Source organism: Pituophis catenifer, unplaced genomic scaffold (genome assembly GCF_029215685.1).
Source record: "Pituophis catenifer annectens isolate HBS135680 unplaced genomic scaffold, rPitCat1.0.hap2 SCAF_6, whole genome shotgun sequence".
In the NCBI taxonomy this organism is placed as follows: Eukaryota; Metazoa; Chordata; class Lepidosauria; order Squamata; family Colubridae; genus Pituophis; species Pituophis catenifer.
In genome coordinates this window covers 73,547,324-73,565,305 of record NW_027256886.1, presented here as the reverse complement: position 1 = coordinate 73,565,305, position 17,982 = coordinate 73,547,324, and the positions used below count along the sequence as shown (strand labels likewise).

The window sequence follows — 17,982 nt, the reverse complement described above, 5'->3', positions numbered from 1 at the left end:
GATCTTATCTGTCATTGCTGGAGAACTTCCCACAGTTTCCAAAAGAAGAAAAAGTCTTCTACCTGGAGAAGGGAAGGGAAGGGAAGGGAATAGAATCTGGAAGGGACCTTGGAGGTCTTCTAGTCCAGCCCCCTGCTCAAGCAGGAGAACCTATACTATTTCAGAAAGGTTATGGAGCAACTCTCCTCTGGAAGATCCTGACCAAAGCAAGGTGTATATTCCCTTTCTAGAAAGCAGCTGTAAACCTTGTGAATGCCAGACGGTATTATAAACATAACCATTGAAACCTATGACTACTGTTGAGAAACCCTTTTATTGAAGCAACATAAAACCAATCCCATCTCACAGAAAAGGGGGAGTTAGTGAACATATGTGACACAAATCCTTATTACCACATATGAAGGGACTGTTGTTGAATTCTGGATTTAAGCGAAGAATGAATCCCCTCAGATTGTTAAAAAAAGGAGGAACTGGCAATCCTCATGAAGTTTTCACTATCTTACCTATGCAAGCAAGAATGATATGAGCCTAAACAGAGGTGTGGGGTTCACTTACCTTCCCTACCGATTTGCAAATGTGAGTGCGCACAGTAGTCACGCATTACATCCGGGCGGGTGGGCGAAGCCTCCAGCAGTCGCCGCTACCAATTCGCGCGATCCAGAGAGAACCAGCTGAATCCCACTACTATTGCAAAAAAGGGGAAGGTCTGCCCCATGTTGTGGGATGTTGTGATATAAGAATGCTTTTCTACAGTTGTACGGTTAGTACACAGGAATAATTATGAGAAATGTACATTAATCTACCATTGGGATTAAAATTGGTGGTGGGAATATCAACAACCTCTGATACAACATTGCTCATGGAAAGCAAGGAGGCTCTGGAGTGATTGATCCTGAAAGCCAAAGATGAAAGTGAAAAATCTGGATTGGAGCTTAACATCAAGGAAACAATGACCACTACAGAGAACACACAGATCAGGATCAGTGGTGAAATCCAATTTTTTTTACTACTGGTTCTGTGGGCGTGGCTTGGTGGGTGTGGCGTGGTGTGGTGTGGCTTGGTGGGCGTGGCAGGGGAAGGATACTGCAAAATCTCCATTCCCACCCCACTTCTGGGGGAAGGACATTGCAAAATCTCCATTCCCATCCCATTCTGGGGCCAGCCAGAGGTGGTATTTGCCAGTTCTCTGAACTACTCAAAATTTCTGTTACTGGTTCTCCAGAACATGTCAGAACCTGCTGGATTTCACCCCTGATCAGGATGCAGATCAACAATGAGACCATCAAAACAGTAAAGGACTTCATCTTTCCTGGGATCTAAAATTGACCAAACTGGTGACTGCAGCCCTAAGATCAGAAGGCATACAGCACTTGGAAGAACTGCAATATCTGGCATGAACAACATCTGGAATAGTAAAGACATCAGCCTCACAACCAAACACAGATTAGTTGATGCAATAATTTTTTCCAATTGCTACTTATGGCTACAAAACTTGGACTCTGAAAATGTCAGATGGGACATAGGTGGATGCCTTTGAACTGTGGTGCTGGAGGCGATTATTATGCATTCCATGGACTTCAAAAGTAACAAACAAAGAAGTTCTAGACCAAATCTCACCAAAACTATCTCTTGAAGCCAAGATCGCCAAACCAGCTGTCATACTTTGGTCATGTCATGAGGGCATGACTTGAAAAGTCAGTCATGCTGGGAGTGATCAACGGAAAAAGGAGAAGGGGTCACCCTAGTACCTGCTGGCTGGACACTATAAAGGATGACACCGGGATGACCTTGACAGATCTGAAGGAGGTGGCGAGAGATCGAGGGGCATGGAGAGTGCTGATCCATAGAGTGGCTGAGGGTCAAACACGACAGAATGGCTGATGATTTATTTTATTTATTTATTTGATTTGATTTCTATACCGCCCTACTCCCGAAGGACTCAGGGCGGTGCACAGCCAAACAATAAAACACATACGTACAAAATTTAAAAGTAGAATTAAAATCAAATTAAATAATTTTGGCCCAGACAAATTAAAACCCCAAACTATTTAAAACCAATTTTAAAATTTGAATATATAAAATACTAAAAGATATTAAAAAATTAAAAATCTTTTATAAAAGAGGGAGAAAATTAGGCCAGGCCCGCTTGGTGAAATAATAAGGTCTTTAGAGCGCGGCGGAAGGTGCGCAGATCTGGGATCCTCCGTATCTCCGGGGGGAGCTCATTCCAGATAGTAGGTGCCCCCACAGAGAAGGCTCTACCCCTGGGGGCCGCCAGTCGGCATTGTTTGGCCGACGGCACCCGGAGAAGCCCCTCTCTATGGGAGCGTACCGGCCGGTGGGAGGCTATTGGTGGTAGTAGGTGGTCCCGCAAGTACCCAGGTCCTGAGCCATGGGGCGCTTTAAAGGTGGTAACCAAAACCTTGAAGATGATAACCATCTCTATATTACATCAACACAAAATCTGGAACACGTTTACTTACTTCCATTTTCCATCTAGAACACACCATAAAATCCATTGTCAAAGTCTACTGCCAAGTTCTCTGATGCAACCCAAGGCTTAACTGCAGTTTACTGAATAACTGATAGCTGGCTGAAGTCACTCAAAACACTGGGCAAGCCAAAACAAAGCACATTGTGGCTTAACAAAAGCCGTATGCATGACATCAATGAGAGTACTTGCATGACATGCTCAGTCACATCTGGTGTTACCTCTTAAGTACGATATTTATTCATTCATAATATTTATCTGGCTGTCCAACTTAAATAGTTTGACACTGGGCAATGTGCAAGAAAAAAAATATCCACAACAAATGCAACATAAAGAGAACAAAATACAACTAAAGGGAATAAAACCCAATTAACATAGTAAAATTGTAATCAGACTAAAATATATTGTAACTCATCCAGTTGGGTCTCCACTCAACCTGATCCAAAGGCCTGGGAAAAGAACCATAATGACTTGTGCCATTATGTTCTGGACCACCTGAAGTTTCTGGATGGTCTTCAAGAGCAGCTCCATGTAGAGTGTATTCCATTACAGGTAAAATTCTTCATTAACTATGGTAATTGGGACCAGAATTACCCGAGGGACTGCCTTCTCCCAGTGGTTTCACCTCTCCAATTCAGTCCTGTAAGTTGGGTATCCTGTGGGTTTCATCAGATAAGGAATGTCGGCTAGCAGGGACTAGAAGATGTGCCTTCTCTGCTGTAGCCTCTGCCCAATAGAACATTCTCCCCTGAGACTAGCATGACTCAACCTTGTTGGACTTTCATAAACCTTGGAAACCTTGATTTGTGCCCAAATCTGGGGCTGAGTGTGGGAAGGGTTCCTTTCCCTGGCTATATTGACATCTATGATGATTTTTTTTTCATGGTTGTCATATACAGTATATTAAATTTTGTACTATACTATAACTGCATTTAATTGTTTTACGCTTGTTCACCTCCCAGAGTTACTTTTTTGAGATGGGTATCTATCTGCTATTGATGCTGTTGTTCACTCACTAAGTCATGTCCAACTCTTCATGACACCATGGACCATAGCACTTCAGCCGCTCCTGTCCTCCACTGTTTCATTGAGTCTACCCAAACTCATGAACACTGTGTCAATGACACGATCTAACCTGGGGTCCTATAGAAATTAAGTTAATAAATAAATTTCCATCACTGTGGTCATACAGGGCAATGTCATGTCATTACATTGTTTAGTGATGGCAATCCTGACTGCCCCAGTTGCCATTGTTAATCAAATCCCAGCTAGTCATGAGGTGAAGAGCCCTCCTAATTCAAGCTATCCCTGGATAGTCCCTCCTACTGGATAGTCCTTCCTACTGGATACTGGATACTACTGGATAGTATGATACTCTTACTATCCTACTGGATAGTCCCTCCTACTGGAGCCCCAAGCCTCAGTAAGGTAAGGATCTGTCTTATCTCCACCATCTCTACCCTTTGGGCTGTCCTGAACTCCACTGGCTGTGCTGCCCTGCTGGCTCTGTTACCCATAGCTGATCTCTCAATCAATCAATCAAAATAGAGCTGGAAGGGACCTTGGAGGTCTTTTAGTCCAGGGGTCTCCAACCTTGGCAACTTTAACCCTGGAGGACTTCAACTCCCAGAATTCCCCAGACAGTTTGCTGGCTGGGGAATTCTGGGAGTTGAAGTCCTCCAGGCTTAAAGCTGCCAAGGTTGGAGACCCCTGTTCTAGTCCAACCCCCTGCTCAAGCAGGAAACCTTCTTGCTCTTTTCACAATCCTGCACCCTGAATCGAAACATGGCCCTGCAGTCCCTCCAGGACTCATGGAGCCAAACCTCAGGGGCATATTTGAGATGAGCCTGTTTTTCCCCCATCCAGACCCTCACAGCTTCCAGGCACGAGAAAGATCTTTGATCTTTTTGAATAAAGATCTCCAACTTTATTGGAGCAGCCAGGGGCAGAAATACATAATTGAGTATCATCAGTGTATTAATGATGCCATACCCTGTGCACACCAAATGGGACGTGGTGGCTCAGTGGCTAAGACGCTGAGCTCGTCAATCAAAAGGTCAGCAGTTAGAGCCTGAGTGGCGTAGGAGGCTAATGCCTCCTACTGAGGCAGCATTTAACATCCAGCTGCCTGCAATTACTGCGAGTTCAAATCTCTCCAGGCTCAAGGTTGACTCAGCCTTCCATCCTTTCTAAGGTAGGTAAATTGAGGACCCAGTTTGTGGGGGCAATAAGCTGACTTTGTATAAATATACAAAAGGATGAAGGCTATTGCTTAATGCACTGTAAGCTGCCCTGAGTCTCCGGAGAAGGGCGGCATATAAATCAAAAAAAAAAAAAAAAAAAAAAGCGGTTCGAATCCCTAGTGCCGTGTAATGGGTGCACTCCCGTTACTTGTCCCAGCTTCTGCCAACCTAGCAGTTCGAAAGCACGTAAAAAATGCAAGTAGAAAAATAGGGACCACCTTGGTTGTGTGTGCCTTTGGCGTTTAGTCATGCCGTCCACATGACTACAGAGACGTTTTCCGGCAGTGCTGGCTCTTCGGCTTTGAAACAGAGATGAGCACCGCCCCCTAGAGTCAGGAACGACTAACACATATGTGTAACGGGAATCTTTACCTTTATCTGACCCTGTGCCAACAGATCACCTTTACCAGAGGTTTCATGTATACACTGAAAAGGAGAGGGGGGAGCTCTAAAACACTCTGGAAAGCAGGGGAGTAGAACTATTTCCAATCAGGCCAGCTTCAGACAACACAGCAAACCAGTTTACAACAAGGTGTAACAGATTAGTTGTTATATAAATAATATCCAAGGTAGATGTTGGCCTATCTTCTCAAAAGAGACAGGCTTCCTTTTCCCACAGCATAAATATAGGAGGAAAGAAAAAGCTAACCGCATTGAAGAATCTATATGTAGAGTTAATATTTGAAAGCAAAGTCCTGGTCAGAATTCTTGGGCTGTCATTTTCAATAAATGTCACTATAAAACTTACTAACTGGAGCCGTACTTGTTTCTGATGTTCACTTCCAATCCCAAGTGCTGCTAAAGAGATTTGACAAATCGTTGTGAGGATAACTTTGTAAGCCACTCTAAGCTCTTTAAAAATAAGAATATTTTTAAATGAAAAATATAAATAGGGAATATGGAATTTATACTCTTGAATATTTACCATACAATTTAGACCTCGCAGTACAGTAGTATATTATAAAAAAGTTGTCTTCCTCTACGGAGGTTTAGTCATTTTGGAGTTAATTGTATCACTATTCAGCTATAAGGTCACAGCACAAATTCACATTAAGTCAACATTAAATAAACCGTAACAGTATTCTATGTTTTGCAGGTAGATTTAGTCAATGAATTGTATTTTAAACACATCATGCTCTAATGCTGATATGTTAATCACATTAGGTCATCTTGTCAGAATCTATATTAGTTTTACTGATGTGACTTATGATTCAGCTGGAAAATCTCAGTAACAACCCCACAATATCCTTTCATCCCTCTAGGTCATATTATTGAAACTCTAAATGGACCAAGATGGAAAGAAATGATCATTAATTGAAAGTTCTGAGAATGTTGCAGTAATTAAAAACTATTAGTGGGGGAAGAGTGGAACTGAATTCACTTAATGACTGTCTGATTCACTTAATGACTGTGACAAAAAGGGTTGTAAAGGCTTGTAAATTAGGCCATGACTCACTTAACAATCTCATTGCTTAAAGACATAAGTTCCAGTCCAACCAATTGTGGTTTCAAGTCAAGGACTACCTGAGGTGGAGTTGACTATAATGAATTGAGACTAGGCTCTTATCTCATTATTTCACAACAAACAACTCTACTTCAGGTAGTCCTTGGCTCTAATTTTAAGCATTTTTCTAAATTTAAACATCCCACAGAAACAGCTAATTGGCTTGTGCAAGATATCTGTAAAGATTATGGAAAAATTGCTGAAAATCCCCTTAAGGATTTCTAGGCAAATATAGGCCATTAGAGAGCAAGAAAGTTTTGTCTTCTGAATAAAGATATATCTGAAGTTTGACAAGTGCAACGTTATGAAACAGTCTAACTTTCCAGTCTTTGGTACGACTGGCAAAGAGTTGCAGGAGGTTTTTTTTACGGGTTTTTAGAGCCAATTTAGCTGTTTTTGTGGGATGCTTAAAGTTAGAAAGAAGTGTGGCTGAGGTATGCCACACATTTTTTATCATCTCCAGTTAACATCATATCAATGGATCCAGGCAGATACAGATGGGGTAACGAAGATGAATCTTCTGAATCTTCTTAGCTATATAATTTGGGAGGAACATCCTTTGAATAGTGTGGGAGTAGGAATGTATTTCCAGAGGAAAAATTGCAGACTACAGGAACAAGGAGCATTACTCAGGTGACCCTGAGGACACAGATAAACTTCCAAATGCTTCAACCACCCTCTGAAAGGATGCCAATGACCAGGTGTCTGCAAGGAATATAAATCCTTCCTTTCCCCACTATCCTGTCAGAGCTGAAGAAGCTTCTTGGGTGAGAAGCAAATCGTCTTCAAAAGAAAAAAAAAACAAGTAAATCCAATTGCCTCCTGAAAAAGCACCTTTGGGCCCTTCTTCTGAGACAGATATAGTAGATAGATTATGAACATACATTTAACTTTTATTTTTTAATTTGGTGTCTTCGAGTCAGCGCAGACTCCTACAACTGCTGTTTTCTTGGCCAGACTTAACTTTTACACACTGTTTTAAGCATTTTCTCTGACATTCAGGATACATGTCGCATACAAATACCACCAATGTTTACCCCCACATTGTCTATTTATTTCCCAGGCTAATTCCGACTATATTCATATGGGACCTGCTTCAGAAACATTCTATATATGAGAATATACATCACACATACCGGAGTCCCGGGAAGGAAGGCAAAAAAAAAAAAAGGAATCTTACACTGGATGTAAGGGGAAGGCAAAAAAAATTTTTTTTGTACATGGGGCAGAAGAGTTGCAAAGGAAAGGCTTTAAATAACAACATGTAAGCAGAGAACAGGAATAGGACGGAGGTAATTCAATTCAAATTCAATTTATTGTCAGAGTACAACATGTGTACAACGAGATTGGCTGAGCCTCCCTTCGTGCACCCCCCACCCACCCAATACAACTCACAGTGAAAGACAGTAAAAGAAAAAATCCCTAACCCAATGAATCCTAGTAACAAACACACAATCACACACAAAAACACACAATCGGGTAAAGGAAGAAACACACACACAGAAAGAATATTAGGGATTAGTGCGTCCCAAAGTGGGAATAGATTGAGAAGGCAGCTTTCCCCGCTTTGGAGCTAGGCAAGAGGAGACCCTCGCCCCGCTGGTCCTCCTCCTTTAGCCATTTGGCTTTGCGGGACTTCCAACCCGGCTGGAGACTCGGGGCCCCGCTCCCCTTTGCCTCCATCCGCCCATTGCCCGAGAGACGTCATTGGGAATTTCCATTCACACACACCCCCTCCAAATCTTACCTGTCGGGTCTCCCACGGGAGGGGCGTATGCACCTCCCGCCCCAGGACTCCGGAGAGAGCGAGACCAACGCCGGGCCGAGGGGGGGGGAAGAGACAATCAGGAAACGTTCCGCCCAACCGGGCAAAGCGAAATGCGGAGCTCAGCCCTTGACTCCGCCCACTCTGGCCGCGGCCCGCCTCCACCTCCACCTCCTGTCAGGCAACGCAGCGTGCCTACGTCACGGGAGCGCTTTCCCCGCCTCCTGGAAGGGTTTCCCTTTTGCTTAAGAGTTCGCGGGTGAAGGGGGCGGGGCTTCTCCTGCAATGTTATGAAGGTCGCCTTAAGACTTTCATGAACGGTCTTCAGAATGGCTATAATTAAGGTGTATAATATGTGTATTCGAAAGATATTTGATACGGACAGTACAGTACAGTGTCGTTGCAGAAATGGAAATCTGATGCATGATAATATATATATTTCTGCAACAACACTGTACTGTCCGTATCAAATATCATATATATATATATATATATATATATATATATATATATATATATATATATATATATATATATATATATTTGTTTTTCTTTCTTTTTGGTAGGTTTTATGTGTATTTCTCTTTAGCCAAATTCTACCTACATATAATATCTTGGTTTACGTAGGTAGAACCTGGATATATATATATATATATATATATATAGAATTGCCGTTAAGAAATAGACTCAGGCTTCCTAAAGTGGTATAAAAGAATCTAAGGATTTAATCCTGGACCTGAGAGCCCAGTTTGGAGAGAAGGTTGACATGATGAGAAGACAATAGCAAGCAAGCAAGCCAAGCCAAGCCAAGCCAAGCTAAGCCAAGCAAGCAAACAAGCAAATCGTGTACTTGAGAAGTCTCTGGATTATTTCAATCCACCTCGCTGGCAAGAGCTTGTCTGAATCTACAATCTTGCACAAAATGTAAAAGTTCCATGCAGCAAACCTCGATGACACCATCACGTGAATGCTGCTGTTAACACACATCTTCACCTTGATGGGTGATGCAATGAGGGGCAATCCGTGCTATGATGTCAAATTGTGTGCTTCTGCAGGTGTCAATCCTTTCCTGCAGATGTCAATCATGTCCTTCTGCAGATGTCAGTCATTCACCCTGATTAATCGATGCAGTGGGCAGGGGTTTGGGTAGACCAGGGGTGACAGTTCGGATGCGGGGGGGCTCACACCTGGGATCACGAAGAGTTGGACCCGATCTGAAAACTAAACAACAGCAACAATTATTCCACTCAGAGGAGTGAAGTTGTAAGGACAAATCCAATCAAAAGTATCATATGATCACCTAGTAGAAATCCAATAGAATAAATAAAACCTAATAAATCGTTCCTCGGTTTTAATTTACATGAAAGCTGGGACATGATCAGTGAAGTAAAGACAAGGATAGAGAAAGCTCGAATAGCATTCTTCAAAATGAAAAAAGTATTCTGCAGTCACGACATAAGCCTAAGATTGAAAATCAGGCTTGTCAGATGTTACATCTTTTCTATCCTGCTCTACGGAGTAGAGAGTTGGTCTCTGACAGTAAACCACTTGAAGAAACGAGAATCATTTGAAATGTGGATTTACAGACGGCTGTTATGTATAAGTTGGGTTAACAAAGTCATAAATGAGGAGGTGATAAGCCGCCTGGGAAAGCAAAGGGAAATCATCAAAGCCATTAAAAAGTGAAAGTTAGACTATTTTGGACATGTGATGCTACACCCAGAAAAATATGGCATCCTTCACTTAATCCTCCAGGGAAAGATTGAAGGCAAACGAGGTCCAGGCAGAAGAAGAACAAAATGGCTTCAAAATCTAAGGGACTGGTTTGGACAAAACTCAGCAGCACTTTTTCATACAGCTGTTGACAAAAATAGGATTGCCAACATGAATACCAACGTCCAATGATGGATAGGGCAGAAGAAGAAAAAGGAGGAGGAGGAGGAGGAGGAAGAGAGGAGGAGGAGGAGGAGGAGGAGGGATTGGAAAAAGGTTTTTAACTGCTTCTAAATTCAACAATCGTTCACCGATGTTTACATATGAGCAACGTGGTCTGCAGATGCTCATTCTAATTTGCCATGGTGACCTTCCGGTGGCACATTTGTGTCATTAAATAGCCAAAGTTGGTCGTGGAGGAAGTGATTTTAGGATTTCCGTCAGCACCAAAGTAGTTAGCATAAATAAAATTATTTAGTACAATCAGGAAAATGTTTCAGTTATGATGAAGTAGCTATGGCTTAAATAGAAATAAGGAAAAATAATATAGTGCCCAGACTCAGCCATACCAATTTAGAAAAGCATTCTAATACTGTTGATTTTTGTTTAAAATAAGCCCTCTTGGATGCCTGAAAAGAGAGATTAAAACAAACTCTGGAAAAGACACATCTATAAATTGAATAAAAAGAGTGCAACTAGCTTGCAAGTGCAATCCTTTGTATTTCTGTCTGTGAGAAAAACAGTTGGGGGGATACTACAATTGGGATTTAGTACAGCTTCCCATTAGTACTCAAACAACAACAAAACAAAATGTTTTGTAGTCAACAAACATGTTGAAATACCCAGCGTACATTTGTTACTGTAGAAGAAACCTTAGACGTGTCAAATCAAATTCTAAAAGCTGTTTATAGATTTAACTTCAGGAAAATTCAAATGAGTTCCCCCCACCGCCTGCTTCAGGGTGTTATGAATGAAGCCCATGAAAATACAGACAGGTTCATACATTTCCTCTTCTTGGTTCAGTCAATTGGCTCAGTAGGACTGCTCATTTATTGATGGTATCAGACACTATTCCTTTGACAGTAATTATACCTATAGCAATTGCTTTGTTATCATGAACCGTGAGAAAGGCCAATGTTTTGTCCATCAGTCTTCTGCAGAAGTTGTTTTGTCTTGTCTTTTCACTTAGCAATTCAGGTGCAGTATTTAATTTACCTTATTTTGCTAAATGTTCTATTTCACACTTACCTTTGGTCCTAATTAAAATGTCCTGGCTCATAAAAGCATTGTTCAAATTTTGGACAACTGTGGGTGTTTGGATCCAAAGCCTACTTATTTCGGGGGAATTAAAAATCATAGCCAGATTTCCTTTAAACTCATAGGCTTATCATTGCAAAAAGAAGTTAAGAGCAGACTTGTGACTGATTTCATTATGAGGTACAAAGTATTTTGAGATGAAAAGAAAGAGCATTTTGAGTTTATAATTCCTTTGCCTCATATTCCATACACATAAGTTCCTGTTTATATCTCTCTCTCTTATTGGTATCTGTTAAAACAAAAGGAACTTTTTGTACGTTGAATAAGAATGGTACCATTCAAATGGTTTTATAAACAGATTTATCTCCAGTCCCAGATTTGAATTCTATATCTAGTCACGTAGTTAGTATTTAATTTTTGTTTGTTTCAGTAATAATTTAAAACTCTGAGTGCTGTCTTAGGGTGGTGTTCTATTGGTATGTTTATATTATTTGAATATTTTTGTGATAAATTTGGCAAGTTGCGGAAAAGTGAGATGTAAATAGATGAAGAGATGAACAAACTAAGTGCATTCTTGGGAACTGATAAAATCTTTGGCATAAAACATATGCCAAAACGAGAAATTGAAAATAAAATGGAAGCTCTATGTTCATAACAAAGATTTTCTTCAGGAACTTCCGGTGGCACCGCAGGCGCTGACAGACGCTCCTTTTGGATCGTCAGCCCCGCGATTTCATTAAAACCGCTAAGACAGCGTAAATCAGCTATCTGGCAGTTTGGAAACCTTCCCCTCGGGAGAAGAGAGGAAGGCAAGCAGCCGGACAAAGGTAGAGCTCCCCAAAAGCCCTAGGATTAATTCTGGGGCTTGGAGGGTGAGAGTTCTCTGGTAGTCTGACTGAGCTCCGAATCCGGGACTTCTCTGCTTTAAGCAGAACAAGACGCCGCGACCACCCCTGCAATCAACATTCAGATTCAAAATAAGCTCAAAGCAGGCAGAACAAAAACAGGAGTCCTGGCAACCGCAAGTACTGAACTTTAACTCTGTGTCTATACTTCTTCCTTCTAAGACTTTTAAAAACGAAAGGAAAAATGGTTCCTGAACTGTAACAGGGCATGAAAGTGAAAGTTATAGTGAAAGTGATTGTTAACATCGTTAGCACTTCTAAGGCTGTTTAAGATTATTGGATTCTACACCAAAGAAAGAAAGATTTAAAGTGGAAAGACTACAGTTTGGACTTTAAATAAACTATAATACTTACAAAAGATTTAAAAATATTTTGACCTATTGATTTGGTTGCTGCAGGAAATATAAATTGAAAGCTAAAAATGGCTTCTAAGCAAATAAAATCTGGCTTTAAAAGTGCTGGAGGATTGCCAGCACAACCATCAAAATTACAATCTTTGTCTACTTCAAATCCACAAATATTGACTTTGGAAGTTTTACAGGAATCTCTGCAGGAGGCTTTGAACAAAAAAAATTCTTTTTTAGAGGGGAAAATTAAGGGAGTGTCTGAAGAGATGGCTGAAATTAAAGAGGTCATTCAAACTCGGAATAAGGAAATAAGAGAAGATATAGTAATGGCATTTCAGGGTCTGGCAAAACACATTGAATTGTTGGATGAAAGAGTAGAAGAAATTAATCAGTCTAATCTGAATTTGGAAAATAAAATGGATGAAGTTCAGACCAAGGTGGATAGGGCAGACGGTGAAGTGGTGATGTTACAATATAGAGCGATGGAGTTTGCCCTGAGAGTAAGTGGTCTGAGAGAACACAATCGAGAGAACTTGAGAGAGATCTTTGCAGAGGCTTTTGCAAAGATAACTGGGAAGCAACAAGCAGATCTCTCATTGCAAATATATATCATGTTAATTCTTGGTTTGCTAGACAGAATCAATTGCCAAGAGATGTTGTGATTTACTTTACAATGAGGAGGACCCGAAATGAAATTTTACAAGCTTTCTATAAAAATAAACTTCAAATGGCAGGACAAGAGGTTTTAGTGCTGAAAGAAATTCCTCAAAAAATGTTGAGAAGCAGAAAGGAGTTTGCTTTTTTGGTGGATGAACTTAGAAATTGACTCAGTTTAGATGGGATGTTCCAGCTGGACTGGTGGTGAATTATATGGGAGAAAGGTATCATCTTAACACAATTTGGAAGGCAAGAGATTTTTATACTAACATATTAAAGGCTGGATGCCCACCATCTCAAGAAATGAGGAGAAGAAAAGAAGAGCTGGCAATACAGGGACAGAAGGAAAGTAAACAGCCACAAGCTGCAGGAGAGACCTCGCTTATTGAAGAAGACTTATTGCAATTTTTTGGTACTGATCAACCTTTGGAAGTAGCAGAAAAAAGAGAAGAACCAAAAGATCAAAGGCAGACTCATGCTGCAGCAAAGCGAAAAGAACAAGATTTAAAGATACAGCAAACCCAAATGAAAGCTCAAGAAGCTATAAAAACAGAAGCAGTGGGAGGAGCAAGGCCGAAGAGAAAGGTGCAGGAGAATCTTCAGCTGGCGCTCTTAAAGCTTCAAGGTGCCAAGAATGGTAACAAAATTTTTGACTTGGAATGTCAATGGTTTAAATTCACCACAAAAGAGAAAGAAAATATTTCATTATTTGAAACAGTTTAAAAACGATGTAATTTGCCTACAAGAAACACATATTAAAGCGACAGATCAAAAATATTTGATAAATTCAAGATTGGGAACACATTTTGTTGCATCTGCTCCAGAGAAGAAAAATGGTATAGTTATATACCTAAAGACAGATTTAACAGCCAAATTAATTGAGGCAGATGCTCAAGGAAGATATATTGCAATTGAATTTCTAATAGAAGGGAAGAAAACACTTTTAATTGGAGTATATGCGCCCAACCAACAGCAAGAAAAATTTTATAAGCTTTTGCATATCAAAATAATACAATGGGATTATAAATCGTGTATATTAATGGGTGATTGGAATGGAGTATTGGATACCCAAAAGGACAAAAAAGGATTACTTCAAAATACCCAAAATCGTGCAAGATTGCCCGAATCTTTTTTTGATATAATGGATGATATGGAGCTGAGAGATATCTGACAGGAATGAAATGTTGAAGAAAAGGATTTTACCTTTTTTTCTGATAGACATCAATCCTTTTCTAGGATTGATTTTATATTAATCACTAATGATTTCTTTTCTAGGGTAAAGAAGACTAAGATATGTTCAAGAATTTTATCTGATCATAGTCTGGTGTAGATGGAATTAGAGCAGGAAAAGGGAGCTAGAAGGTCTTGAAGGCTAAATGAAAATTTGTTTAGATATGAGGAAAATGTGAAAGAATGTAAAAAACAAATGAAAGAATTTTTTGTTATGAATATGCACAAGGGTACATCTATGGAAATGGTTTGGGATGCAAGTAAAGCATATATGAGAGGAACCTTAACACATTTGAATAATAAATATAGACGTAGACAAGATAAGAAACGGAGGGACTTAGAAGAGGAAATAAAAAAGAAAGAGCAGACACTTATATTGAATCCAACAGATAAGAAAATAAAGGAAACAATAAATTTGTTGCGAGGGCAGTTTAATATGTTGATGGCAGACCAACTTACAATATGCTAAACATAATACTTTTTGTAATGCAAATAAACCAGGTAGATGGTTAGCCTACTTGTTAAGGAAAAAACAAAAGCTACGTACTATAGAAAAAATAGAACGGCAGTGACGTCAGCGTGTTTGGAGCTAGAGAACGGGGCTCCATTCTTGAAACTCCAGGATTCCCATCTAGGAAGCCGTTCCAGGCGCTATTGATCTTGGAGAGATTAATAGACTAAGGAGGAATCTCCAAGGATCTCGGGGGGAAGGCAACCATCCTGAAGGTTCAGGGGAAACCTCCTAATTCTGGAGGGGAAAAAACCAGCCATTTTGGCTGGCCTGAAGCATTGAAACCGCACAGCAGGAAGATGAAGATCAAACTGAAAGAATCGTAACTGTATCCAATTTAAATTGAAAGCAGATTGAGATATAAGTGAAGTGAGTAAAGCACAAAAAATAAGTGAACCAGATAACAGAGAGTGGCGAATTTGAGACTCCAAAAGATGGCGGAATAGCGGCGACGAAAGATGACAAGGGCGAAGAAGAACTGACAGGCGGTGACTGCGCAAAAAAGAGAGATTGCTTGGAGCAAGAATTTCCAAAGGGATTTACGTGGAGGCGATTGTGACCAGATTGCAGATTTGAACCCCAGAGAAAAGAAAGATCTTTGGACTAAACTAAGAACCGCAGTGAACTGGACAGAGGTATTTAGAGAAGAAAACGAGACAGCGGAACGGCGAAAATGAGAGTGAAAATGACGGAGAAACAGAAGACATTGTAACGGGGAGGGTGAGTGAAAGTGTTGCAACAGATCAGCAAGCGGAGAAGTGGTGCTTTGAGGAATTAACTGAGAAGCTAACACAAAAACTGGACTACATTAAAGTGCTGAACTTGGAAAGTTGGGCTTTTTGACGATTTGGACGCTTTTGGAAAGAGAGACATTAGGATATTAAAGACTATAAATACAAGAATTTGGACATAAGAACTTTACACGTAAGAGTGAAAATAACTATACACTGACTGCAAAACAACCATATATATATACCTGACTAATTCTTGTAAAACAATTTTTTAATTGTGAAACGTTTGATTTAACTTGACTAATTGATCATTAACTACAATTTAAGTAGAACAAATAGTTTAAGTGGATATTAATTTAAACAATATTTAATTGTTTAATATTTAAATCAATATTTAATATTTAAATCTTATTTATATACTACCTATCTATATATTACTTGTATATCTATACTAGTGATAGCTGATTTGATAGAATTGACTTGATTTGATTTGACTTGATATTAATTTAAATAATATTTAATATTTAATATTTAATTCTTATTGACTTACTTATTACTTATTTATATATTACTCATAGATTTATACTAGTGAGATCTGATTTGATAGATTTGATTTGATAGATTATTACATTGTATTAATTATATTGAGATTTAATGAGGTGCTAGAACTTTAGGTTTTTCCCCACACCTCCTTCACATTCTTCTTCTTCTTCCTCCTCATTTGAATATAGATATTTAACTATTTACTAGAGTGTTAAGTGTCCAGGACGTATATAGAACTAGTATATAAAATTAATAAGATTAATCAATATTTGAAGACTTATACAATATAGACCCTAGACACTATCATTGATAAAATATCACTATAGACAACCGAATCGAAACATAACAAGTGTAGTTCAGTGCATGAAATTTTGGAAGAAACTACAAAAAATCCTTAAGATGACAAGCACCGGAACAACTACCATAACCAAAGCAAGCAAGAAAATAACGTCAACTCAAGCCCCCTTTACAGCATCACCTGCCCAACAGAGATCTATAGATACGATGCTTGAAAGAAAATGTATGACAAGATAGAAAAGATCCAACAAAATATTGCCAAAAATGAACAAAGGATACAAAAGACAGAACTCAAAATGGAACAGACGGTTAAGAAAGTAGAAATGCTGGAACAACAACAGATGGCAAGTAATTGAGAGCTGGAAGATTCACTTACCTTCTTGGAAATGGAAAAGGTATCATTTTATTTAAGGTTCCAGAATATAACAGAAACTAAAGAGGAAGATTTGGCAGAGACTATGACGGAAATTCTGGTTGAAATAACACAAAGAGATAAGGATGACATAAGAAGGGACATAGACGAAGTCTACAGAGTGCACACCAATTACACACCCAGGAACAAGCTGCCCAAGGAAGTGCACATTTGATTCACAAAGAAAACGATAAAAGAGGAGATATATAGAAAAATGAGAGAGGAAGCAATTGTCTACAAACGAAAGGAAATAATAACGCTGAAACAAATCTCGAGACGTGTAAAAGACCAGAGAAAAAAACTACAACTTCCTCACATCACAACTGAATAAACACAAAGTAATATTCCGTTGGTTATTACCAGATAGCATCTTAATTTCATGGCAGGATAAGAAAGTTAAAATAGACAACCTGGAAGGCGCACAGGAATTTTTTGACCAATATTTTGGCCTGGAAGAAGAGCAAGAATCCAGAGAGGATGCAGAGAAGGCATTTGATTGATTGAATTGGCATTTTTTATTGAAAATAATAGAAAAGATGCAGTTTGGAGGATACTTTACACAATCTATTAGGGCAATATATCAGAGACAAACAGCACAAATAATAATTAATGGTGGTTTAACAGAAACTTTTAAAATTGAAAAAGTAACAAGACAGGGATGCCCTTTATCACCATTATTGTTTATTTTAACTTTGGAACCTTTATTGAATAAAATACAAGGGTCAAATAAAATAAAGGGAATTAAAATTAGACATCATGATTATAGATTAAGAGCATTTGCAGATGACTTGGTTGTTACTTTAACTCAACCAGTACAATCAGTTACAGGTTTAATGGATATAATTAGCCAATATGGACAAATGTCTGGATTTAAAATAAATAAACAAAAAACAAAGATAATAACTAAAAACATGACGGTAAAGCAAAAATAAGAACTAGAAAGACTAACAGGATTTGAAATAGTAAAAAAGGTTAAATATTAGGGGTATATATTACAGCCTCAAATGTAAAATTATATAAAAATAATTATGAATTGTTATGGCAAAAAATACAGAAAGAGATGGAGAATTGGGGAAAACTACAATTATCTTTGTTGGGAAGAATAGCAGCAATAAAAATGAACGTTTTACCTAGGTTTTCATTTTTGTTTCAAATGATACCAATACTCAAGAAAGATGAAAATCTGAGGGAATGGCAGAAGGGTATTAATAATTTTGTTTGGGCAGGGAAAAGACCGAGAATAAAGTTAAAAATAATGCAAGATATACGTGAAAGAGGAGGTCTTAAATGCCTAATCTAAGATTATACTATGAAGCAGCTGTCCTAACAATAATTAGTGACTGGATTAATTCAACAGAAGAAAGTATATTGAATAT

General features: G+C 39.1%; 1 protein-coding gene across 1 annotated transcript in view; it reads right to left on the bottom strand.

Moving 5' to 3' along the window:
- MICU1 (mitochondrial calcium uptake 1) overlaps nucleotides 1-8,085 on the bottom strand; it is a 167,604-nt gene extending 159,519 nt beyond the window's left edge. Inside the window, exon 1 of the mRNA XM_070945103.1 lies at nucleotides 7,986-8,085. The gene's annotated coding sequence lies outside the window, so the exon portion shown is untranslated. The remainder of the gene's footprint in view (nucleotides 1-7,985) is intronic.
- Between the last annotated feature and the right edge of the window lie 9,897 nt (nucleotides 8,086-17,982).